Here is a 10,543-nt window from a genome sequence, read left to right on the forward strand (position 1 = left end):
TTCATTTTGTTGTAATTATGCACAATCTCTTAAAAGAAGCTATACTTTTTATTAGATTTTGCGTCCTATTAATGTCCGTTTCTGGTTCTTCCGCTGCAGGGGCAGCCAGTGTGGTCCTCTGCTGATGCAGCCCATCTGCTTCAAGGTTTGACATTTTGTTTTAGAAATAGCTTCCTGCATGCCTTGGTTGAAACAAGAGCTATTGTAGGAAGGACCACTCTCCCCATTATTCTCTGAACTCTGACATCAACAAGGCATTTTCCTTCACACACCTGCTACTTGCTGGATATTTTCTCCTGTCAGAACCTTCTCTGTAAACCTGAGATATGATTGTGTGTGAAAATCTCAGTAGATCAGGAGTTTCTAAAATACTTACACCAGCTAATGTGGCAATACCAGTTATTCCACAGTTCTTTGTCTTTCTCTTGGTCAGTTTGAGCTTCAGCAAGTTATCCACATCACATACCCTAGATGAGAACCAAGGAAAGATTTGAATGACAGAAATTTGTGTTCACCAATAAGCAAAGGTGTACAATTTTAAACAAAGCTCAATATTTTGTATTTGGTAAATTTATTACGCCTGTGATGCTGTTATGATCATCAACCTTAGTGACAAGACTTCTATGATAAAATCACGATTTTAAAAAGTACAAAATACTAGTGATTGTTTTCTGTTTCTTGAAAGAAAGCAGTTAGATTTTAGATTGGGGAATACATTTTTATCCAGTGACAAAAATAGTGCTTGGTGAGATTCAAGAGCTTCACATCTGATGTATGCTGCTTTCAGAGTTACCATTGAGAACCTGTTCATTCATTCATTCATTCATTCATTCATTCATTCATTCATTCATTCATTCATTCATTCATTCATTCATTCATTCATACTTAAGGGTCCCATTCTATTTTCTCTCATCACATTAATGTTTAACTTGTGTTGAGTTGCTGATAGTCACTGAGGGGATTTTAATTAGTAATGATTTTCCATTTGATTTGAATGTAGGTAGAAAAAAAATAATTTTATATCTCTGTTGAATGGATGAACTGTCTTGATTGTGTTTATTATTTCTAAGATGATAATATAGGTTTATTTAAGAACAAGGGTGGAAAAAACAGAACATCACCTGAATAATTTGTATATCTCTAATTAAATATTGAGCATTTAGTCATGAAAAATAAAAAAAGCTTTCAATTCAATAAAAGAAATCAACTTTTAATTCAAATAATAAAATTTTAATGTGTGGCTGCAGACCCAACATAAATGTTACTTTTCTCTCTGGCTCATTAATGATAAAATGTAATGTCTAGATCACGAAGCTTTTGTGATGTTTTTTGCAATTAACGCACTGTAATCTCAGTTGCTGCCCTTGGGGGTCCAATATGCATATGATAAATATTTAAATCATGCAGTCAACAATCAGCTTGGGAGAGGCAGATTTAGGCAGGAGTTATTTAGTCCATGTCACTCACCATGAATCTTTTAAATGTGAACCTGCTTACTCCCTCCAAACTAAGCAGGGATCATAAAATGTGTAGATGTGCTTCAGCATACCCGAGCACAAAATGTGCTCAGTGAAGGGAAGACAACTTATTTCTGTAGCACTATACATACACAGTCATTCAAAGGGCTTTGCAGCAAAATAAAGAATTAGTCACACAGAAAATCACTACAAAAACACAACATACAAACAAAAACAATATTTTAAGGGATGGTATTATTTCATTTTTGAGCTTTACATTATGTTATGATGTTATTCCCTCATCAAAAATATAAACATAGAGTTGCCTTAATTCTTTCATGCGTGGTTGAGTAATCCTTGAATTTCACCTGTGCAAAACTCTTGGAGGGGCTGAGCGCTGCCTTTGATGACAAAGTTCTTCCTCAGAGGTTAAATTTCCAAGCTTCCAAGCTTCTGCCTTACAGTGCACCCGTCCCCCGCTAATCCCCCACTCAACTCCTTCAGACTAGCCAGCAGCAATTAGCAAACTTGGTGGAAATAGGCGTTTGCATGAGCCGTTCATACAAGCTGCTTCTCAATGGACACATATTGTTGATTTTCTTGTCTCTGCTGCCAACTTTTTCTCTTAACAGAATCAATTGATCAATCTATCAATCAAGTTTATTTGAAGCACATTTTAGCAACAAAGCAGTTCAAAGTGCTTTCCTTCAGAAAAATAAAAAAATGTGCTACAAAACATTCTGGTAAATCTTTGATGAATGTTATTGCACTGCAGCAGCATCCAGACTGGTAAACAGAGGTCAATGGGCATTAGCAATAGGTCTTTAATTCGTAAAGAAAAAAATAATTACATCTTTATTAGTTGTTTTAATTGCAAAATTGATGTGAGCGTGTCAGTTATTGAATGGCTTTATTGGTCTGCAAATCATTTTCACACACTTTCAGCTCCAAAATATTCATGAACAACCTTTATCTGCACATCATGTGCTTTTGAGGTTATGGTGACTAATGTAGTTTTTTTTTTGTTTTTTTTGCATTAAGTAATAAAAGTTATATGAAACTTAAGTTTGTACCTGACAGAAAATAAAGTCATGCAGGTATTTTGGTGTAGTATATTTTCTTTTTTGATTACAATAGTTAAACTTAATTAGGCTAAAACAATTCACAATGATATTTATTTTATTCATAGCTTGAAATATGAGGATTAAATCTTGCCTGTTTGTACAAAATAATCTAGCAACTTAGTCCACCAAAGAACCCCATCAGTGCATTCAGGCAGTCATGTGTATGCATGTGTGTGTTTATTATTCTGTCCCAGTGGAGCTCGTCCTCCAGGCTGCTGCTGCAAATAACCTTGTAGTTTTAGTCAGCCCAGCCTGCTTGCATGAACAACGGCTGCAATCTGAATCTTTGAAAAGCACAGTTAGTAACATTCCTCATCAATATTCTTTCTCTCTATTACCTGACCTAAATTTTACCTTCTTAAATTATCTACTCCAAAAATACTTAAAGAATACAAATATTTAGCTTACAGAGTTTTGCTTAAAATATGTATTAGTCCTTCTCTGGATTGATTTAACACAACATGTTAATTTGAACAAACACACCGAGTTAGTCTTTCAATGCCCACATACACAATAAAGTATATGATGTTCTATATTTATCCTACCACAGGCTGCATTATAAAATAACATCCACTAAAAAATAAAGACATTATCTTGTTTTTTGTTGATTCTTACAAGTAACAGTTTTTCCTTTATATCTAAACCAAATGAGCTAAACAGAGAGAGGATTTGACTGTAGATGTCGTCTTTTAACTTCCCTTTCAACCAAAATGTGAAGCATAAGCTTGAAGTTATTTGTTTGGGTTGTTGTGGAGGAACTGCAGGGAGACCTAGATAATCTGAATAATGAACACTATCCTTTGAATAACATTTTATCAGCTACATTACTGTAGTGGAGCTGAACTCCCTTTTTTCTAATACCCATAAATAAAATAAAGTGCAAGAACTAACCATCAAATCACCCGTCTAAAAAAGGAGTGTGTATAACATGAACTGAATATGTAAGGGAAATCAAGACTTTTGCACTAACTACTTGACTAGCTAATTTAAAGTATTAGTGTGACATTTGTTTTTAGAAGTAGGAGGGCATCTGAATAATTGTGTTGTTTAGAACTGCAGCATTGCATCTTACTTGACTTGGATGATATATTTGCTGCCACAACTTTATCATTTGCAGTTAACATTCTTGTCTAAAGAAGTTATTCTAAACAGTTCACAATCACTGGCAGACTGAGCTCCACTAGAGAGTGCTTTTCAATCATTTAGTAGGGTTCCAGTTTGCTAAGTCTCCACGTTAACACATTCAGACTCAGTTCTTCTGACTCTCTCCTACTTACTGGATAAATTATTATAAGTGTTCACTTTATCAAATAAAATCTGGTGATTTTGGTTTTACTACTTTCCTTTTTATTGGTTATGGTTTCATTTATTGAAAGGACAGTTTAGTGTTCCTTACTGAATATCGGCAATTTTTGGCACCTTTAAAATGCCAAAAAGTGCTTTCTTCTCTTTTTTCGGTCATGCCAATATAATAAGCATATTGCAGAAGTAAAAGTGGTCAAAATGATACTCCTACTCCTTTGTAATATTTTTAGGTTAAATTTTGAGATGACGTCTGTCTTCTATAGATTTCACACTTTTCTTTACAAGAGAGTACTTACAATAAACTGCAACCTATGCACTGAAAACTGCCAAACATCAATAATTTGATCCTGCAGTAGCAATCTCCCAGACTTCCATAAGAGAACAATTGTTAAAAATCTTTAAATGAAATATTTACAACCCTTGTGATGAAACTGAAAAGTTTGTTTTCCCAGGTCCTGCAGAAAAGGCTCTGTTTTTCAGTTTTGTGCATGACTTTGTATGGCTTCAGGTTATTATGTTTGGTTTAAAAAAAACACACAACCATGCAAGAGTAAAGTACTTCAAAAATGATCTTACACTGTTAGCCTTTGCTGTATTTTCTACAGCTAAATACCGCAAAATGCCCAGTAAAACTAACATAAAACATCTTTACAATTAGTTACTGTAATTTGCATTGCATTATGGGTAAAGGACATAGTATTACAGTAACTTACTGTATGTTTTGAAGTTGCAGTAATTTACTGTTTACACAATGCAGTAGTGGTACTGTATTTATAATATCTTGCACTGTTAGCCTTTACTGTATTTTTTACAGCTAAATACCGCAAAATGCCCAGTAAACTAACATAAAACATCTTTACAATTAGTTACTGTAATTTGCATTACATTATGGGTATAGTACATAGCATTACAGTAACTTACTGTATGTTTTGAAGTTGTAATTTACTGTTTACACATTGCAGTAGTGATACTGCACTAATAATGTCTTTGCGCTGGCCATGTAAGAATTCTATTTGATTTCCAACGGTCATCATAGATGTTTCATCGTGGTTCCCTGATTCTGTATTTTTACTCCTTTAGTGGTTAACATATTTTAAGGCAGAAAGAGAGCATGTACTTTTGTTTTTTTCACATCCTAGCTAACATTAATATGCAGTTTATCTAGCTACGTCATCAAGGGTGGCTTCCCAACGTTTTTCTGATGACGTTTGTTTTAAACTCCAAGCTTTTTCCGTCCAAGTGCATGTGCAGATATGTCGCTGTGGGCTTACACTGCTTCAGCTCTTAGCAAGTCAGGTAAAAAAACACTTAGAAAACTGTTTGAAGCCAATGTATATTTTAGATGGAGCTAACGTAACTTATAGCATCATGCTATAATGCTATCACTTAGCATGAGGTGAAAGATAGAAAAATATGATGGTGTTATTTTTTGAGCTGGTTCGGAATTAACGTTAGCTAAGGTGCTAATTTTACGAAGGTTTTAGCTTGGCTTTTGCCTCTAAATCTTCCTCGAACGAATAGCTTTGGGTTGAGATAAGCTCAGTGCTGAGTGTCTGTTAGCATTGTTGTTACATCATTTGTCGAACAATATAACGTTAACTGATAATTGATCCCCCCGCCCCCTTTTTAAAAAAAATACATCTAATAACTGTTCATTTGTTTAAACCATGACCTTGCAAATGTTAAGAGTGCAGATTAGCTAGGTCAACAAGGATGAATTCTAACGTTGTTCTTTTTTTTCTTTTTGTCAGATGACTTTTTTTAACTCCCAAGCTTTTTCCCTCCAAGTGGCTGTGCAGTTTTGTCCTGCTGAGTGCTAACATAGCTTCAACTCTTGAAAAGACAAGACAACAGGTAAAAAGACAGCTCTTCAAACATATTTGAAGCCACAAAATAATCTGGAAATTTAGAGGAGCAGCTAACCTAATCTATAACTTTGAGCTTGCTACAGCTAGTTAGCCTGCTAAAGTATCATTACATCTCCAACATAGTGTACAAGAGTCTGTAAATGAGGACAACGGTGGAAAACATTCAAGTGGTTTCTGTTATTTTTTGAGTTGGTTCAGCCACAGTGGCAGGTGGACAAAAAAGTTAATTTCCAACCCTGGTTACATATAAGGACTGTTCACCTGTTTAAACCATGCTCTTGCAAATTTAAAGTTAAGTCAGTACTAACAGGTGCAACTATGTACAGGTGTAAATTCTGCAGCATTTGTACTTCAGAATTTAGAGAATTTTGTACTCATGTGAAGAAACATCAACACACAGCTAATTATCGGTTTCGTTGTGGAATAGAGCAATGTCCTACTTCCGTCAGAGAAAAATAAAACATTTAGAAGAAAAAGAGGACTCAATCTTCATCTTGGTTGATGTAATTTTATATCGACTCTTAACTTAAAACACACATCTTAAATCAGAATTGTTCAATTAATTTGTTAAAGGTATCACTTCACCCAAATCACAAACATTTTGTTAACCCATATTGTACTTAGCCATTCAGATACTGTATTTGTGGAATGTAATGCTTTAAAAAATGCATTTAGCCTCACAAACTGTCATTCACATCCGCTGTTTCAGAGTGGTAGCAGGATGTAGGGGTAAAGTCTAGTCTAGTCTCCGGGGTGAGGTTCTCAAAAACCTGTTGTAATCTGGGTGAACTGGCCCTTTAAATATAAATTACTACCAGTAATTCATATTTAAGAGTTTTCCTTTTATGTTTCAAAGGTATCTTCCTCCAAGATGTCTGTTGAGATGGAAATGACCGTACCTACTACACCAAGGGTAATCATGCTTGGTAAGAGGAATATTTTCTATCACTATAATTTTTTGTAGCAATCTATGTAATAGTTATGGTAGTCTGTACTTTTACTCACTAGCGTTAGCCTGACAAGGGTTTGTCTATTTTAGGAAATAGCTTGATGTGTGCAACCCGGTGGATGGTCAGTATGGAGGAGAAGGTATTTTTCGAACCTGAGCAACTACATGACTTTGCCAGTGTCCTTGCTGTCTTTTTTGGGTCATATTATGACTTCAATCTGGAGTATCAGGAGTCAGCATCCACCACGCTGGAGATGATACAACGGTAAGTACTCTACACCAAGCCATTTATGAATTAAATTTAATGACAGTTTGACTGATGATGAAGAACCATAGCTGATTGCTGTATTGTATGTCTTCATTTTAAAAAATACAATTAATATATTTTATTTCTGTTAAAAGATTTTTTGTGAGGATCAATCCAGATGTTGGTACCAAATGCACAGCCAAAGTCAGTACAAGCTGCAAGACGGGAAGTCTTGTCAAGAGGAAAGTAGTCAGTGTCAACTCCCGGATCAACACCTTCCTCAAATGACTCGCTGAATTTGAATAGAGGACTTCCAACTAGGTAAGCATTTTACCAAATGTTTATTATTTTATTGTCTTTTCCTCCTATCTTGCATGTTCTGACTTTACTTTAGCCTTTTTAATATGATTTTAATGATTATTTATAAATGGCATGTGATTCCTACACAATAGCCCTTTAGAGTAGCCTGCATCTTTTCTGTGTCCGTGGTAAAAAGTGGATGTCGCTGCATCTCTTACTAAATCACAGAAATGTATAAGTGTGTAGTCGTTTAAGTGAGGTGTTTTTTTTTATATTATGCAGTTTTCAGTTTATTAGGCACACCTTTGCAGTAATCCGTCAGCACCAACAAAATGACTGAAAAGATTGTTATGACATGTTGTACTTCATCGTCTCCTTGGGGACATTTGCAGGGTGTCAATACAGTACGCAATCGTTTGAATTAGTGAAGACTGACTGACTGCTTTTGCCATAAACAATCCAAAAACCTGAAGTGAAGCCAGTCCTGCTCATTCTTTATGCAGCTTCTATTATCACTTCAGTGTAATTGATTTTTTTTTTTTAAGAAATTATCAACTTAATGCTGCTTTATGCCAATGATTTTATGCATTTGGACATTGTCAGTCAGCTTAATTTGTCAGCCTTCCTGTCGATTTGAAAATGTAGATAACTTCCTGACCATCTCATGACCTCCCACATCGTCTGTCTTATTCTTTACAGTTCAGCTTCCACAAGATGGATCCCACTGATTTTGTTTGACAAATGGAATAAAAGTTCTTCTGATGTAGGAAATGCATCTGATATAACAATATTTATTGATATGAATGTCTACCATATAGTACATTATCGCACTTGCACTGTTACTGTGATGTATTGTGTAACAGAGCACATTTAAGCTACTGTTTTCTGACAATGCAGCCTCTGCTGGTTTTTTAAATGAAGTATATTCTATATATTTTTTTAAAGTCAGTCTTTAATAGTTTATGGCTGGTACTTGATGCACACATGTTCATGTTGCTACATACATGTGCCATAAAAATATTGACATGACCTGTAGTGTGTTCTATGGTTTTGTTGTTTTATAGCACATTATATTGTATTGCGACATTGTTCTTTATGACATTGCGAATATATAAATGGATTTTATTTCAACAAATCTGCTGAAAATAAATACCTGTTTTTATTCACAGTACTTGGACTAAAATTTCTTTTGTGAAACTTTTCGGTTTATGGTAAAATATTCTTGTATTAAAAAATGTAAACTTTAATTTACAGTAAAACTGACATCATGTTGTGAAACAAGTTTACAGTAGACCAGCTTTACTATAAAATACATTTACAGTTTTATGCTATAAACTACATTTACAGTAAAGCAGTCATAACTGTAAATCACACTCACAGTAAAAATTAACTGTGAAATATGACAGTAAAGGTACTGTGGAATGGTAATTACAGTAACCTACTGGCAACACTGTTGCCAGTAAGGTACTGTAGAATGTCAATTACAGTAACTTACAGGCAACACTGTTGCCAGTAAGTTGCCAGTAAGTTACTGTAGAATGTCAATTACAGTAACTTACAGGCAACACTGTTGCCAGTAAGTCGCCAGTAAGTTACTGTAGAATGGTGATTACAGTAACTTACTGGCAACACTGTTGCCAGTAAGGTACTGTAGAATGGTAATTACAGTACCTTGCTGGCAACTTACTGGCAACACTGTTGCCAGTAAGGTACTGTAATTACCATTCTACAGTAACTTACTGGCAACACTGTTGCCAGTAAGTTACTGTAATTACCATTCTACAGTAACTTACTGGCAACAGTGTTGCCAGTAAGTTACTGTAAAATTACAATAAAAAGTCTAACAGTGTAGACAGAAAATGATGCCAGACAGTCTGACTGCTGAGGGTGTGGAGGTATATTTGGAAAATGTTTCAGTTTTATGCTGACATTAACTGAAGTTGGACTGAAATTAAGGCTTCTACAGCTTCAAACAGACACAGATCACACATGCAACATGCTCCAAATGATTCACCCAGTCAGTCGTATTCTCACTTCCTGCTTTGGTTTGCTTACTGCTTATTTTGTTTCAAAGGGAAAAAACCAGAAAGCCAATTTGAGCATGGAGCAACACCACCTACGTGCTGCCTTGCTGTAAATAATTTCTCCAACTGATAATTGGACAGACTTAGATGATATCTGGTGTGATGCCATGAGGGGTTGTAGGAGGTTGTTTTCTGTGCAACTACATCTTCTGTATGTTAGAGTGGAGTCCTGCATGTCAATATTCCAAAGATGTTTTAGGAATACATTATCAGAAAGACACAGACTCATCTTCCCTGGGGTTTTCCGGTGTCCAGATACAATTCATGGTCGCTTTATTGTCACTGTTGCTCTCATTGTTTACCAAACATGTACAAAAGCACAGCATGAGGCCGGGTGCATGCTCAAAAGACATGAAAAGAAGTCAGAACCGACTGTGCAGTGAATACCATTATCTATGGTTTGAATATTGAGACACACCAAGGGCATCAACAGGACTGTTGGAGCCTGTAAAGGGTTGGATGAATTTGTTTTTGTTGATGTTGCAGATGAGTGGTGGATTTATTGTTGTTTGTTTGTTTTGTGCTGGGGCCCTCCTCCTCGTCAGTCAGCCTACTTCTATAATTGGCAGGCAGGCAGCAGCTGGGAAGTTCTGGTTGTTTGATAGAGGAGTGAGGAGTGGAATGGTTTTCTTTACCGTCAAATAAACTTTACTTATTATAAGTCAACTCGGAGATTATTTTTGATTAAAAGTTTTCATATCTTTCGACAAGAAGCCATCTCCGCGAGTGCTTTTTGGATTTGACGAGTCAGAGACCTCCTCCTTAGGACTACTCTGGCGAAGAGAAAATTTGGAGGCTTGTTAAGACGCCAGAGTAGCCGTAACAAGGACCGTGTTGTGTATTTTAGCATGCTGTGAGCTGGCTTTTAACACATTTCCAAGGGCAGCTTCTGAAATGTGCTGGAGGAGCCCAGAGATGGTGCACAATATTCTCCATAGGCCTTCAGCTTATGTTCTTTTCTCAGTCACAGGAGAGAGACACAAGAAAAGAAACAGTGGGACAGTGAAATTGGCATGACCTTTAAAACTCCCCACAGACTCAAACTTCCATATGAGCCTTGAAGACGAGGATTGCACTTTTAGACCAGAACACACAGCAGGTATTCTCTTTGGTTATTGATACTTTATTTAGAGGGAACAAAAGGTTTAAAAGAGGTTAAAAAAGTGGATATATATCTATTTGCAAATATATTCATACCATTTGAACATT

The sequence above is a fragment of the Gambusia affinis genome, linkage group LG09 (genome assembly GCF_019740435.1).
Source record: "Gambusia affinis linkage group LG09, SWU_Gaff_1.0, whole genome shotgun sequence".
Lineage (NCBI taxonomy): Eukaryota > Metazoa > Chordata > Actinopteri > Cyprinodontiformes > Poeciliidae > Gambusia > Gambusia affinis.